Raw genomic sequence first — 1506 nt, 5'->3', positions numbered from 1 at the left:
TTCCTTCACAAATTATTTTAAAATTAATAATTTAGAAAAATTATGAAATCTAATGGAAAATATTTCAGTTTTTATGCATATTTTTACAGAAACATCTTTAAGAATTAAAAATCTTCATAATTTAAAGTTTTTGAAATGAATTCCATTTAATTCTTTTTCTCACAGGCACTAACAGACCTTTTTTGTAAAATAAAGTCTCTCTTAGTGTTGATGGCTTTAGTTACGCCCATAACAGGAACATTCAAGGTATTTGGGATGGACTAATCATGAAAAACTTATGGGATACTTTTTGACTATCCAGAATTAATCCCAGGTTTCCAAGGGCAATGGCTGATGTCTTAACCACCTTAGCCATCTGGTCATCAAAGTGAAATAATTACTGAATAAGTTGTTATATTGAGGAAAATTAAGTAATTTGACAAATTATCAAATAGTTTCCGATAACTTTCAGAAATATTCTTAATCTGTCCCGAGTTTGTTCTCAAAACACTAGTTTCTCTCCTCCATTTATCTATTTTTCTTCTAATATACAGTATGTAAAGGTTTTACTTAAAATTTTCAATTCAATTAGTTGAAATTTAATCAGTTGATCCATGATAGATGTTTTACTGTATTCATGACAAATTAATTAGTATATTTGAAAGTTAATCAATCACTGACTGGATTTTCACAGTATATATTTTATATGAAATTGAAAATATAAAATATACTCATTGCCATAAAAATTAATGCACCAAGAAGGAGCTGTTGAAATTGAACAAAATTGTGTGTGTGAGAGTAACAGTGATATAAGTAATTACAAAATGAAAGCGAAAGTATCATTTATTGCAGGAAAAATTACAGATGAAAGGAGATTTTAGTATTCTGTTGGGTCATCTCTAGCTTGAGTTTTACACAATGTGATGTGGACAAACATGGAGGAGTACAGATGCCTTACAGTGTCCTATCGCATTTTGTCCACAGTTGTGGCAAGCAGTCCAACTTGGCATCCCAGGTAATCTCGGATATGTTCAATTGGTGACAAATTGGGGGACCGGGTTGGCCAAGAATTATATAAATATGATGAAGGCTGTCCCGTAACACCCTTGCTTCTGTAGACCAGTGTTCCGCAACCTTTTTCTACTCACGGCACACCTATGACTCCACATGACTCAACACGGCACACCAAAATGTTATTCCCCTCAAAAATGTATATGATATGATACTATTAATGGAATTTCGTAATGCTATAAACCTATTATTATTATTATGTGTTGGGTTTAGTGAATTATACTCGGTACACACCGGTGGCAGTGTACTATGCCGGACCAAAGTCAAGGCATAGCAACCAAAACGAAACTAAAATAAAATGTGTGTGTCAGTGTCTGTATTAAGAAATTTCCTAACAATATGGCATGTATTCAATATAGTGGCCTTCTGTAGTGTGATGTATGTATTTCTACTCAATTGTAATGTTCCCAGGCTTTTGTGTAGCGTGTGTGGTATCACACCTGTACAGGAGAGAAC

This window comes from Centruroides sculpturatus, unplaced genomic scaffold (assembly GCF_000671375.1).
Source record: "Centruroides sculpturatus isolate CEXI.00-Female unplaced genomic scaffold, Cexi_2.0 scaffold403, whole genome shotgun sequence".
Lineage (NCBI taxonomy): Eukaryota > Metazoa > Arthropoda > Arachnida > Scorpiones > Buthidae > Centruroides > Centruroides sculpturatus.
The sequence above is the reverse complement of the archived record's forward strand: the minus strand, read 5'-3'. Positions refer to the sequence as shown.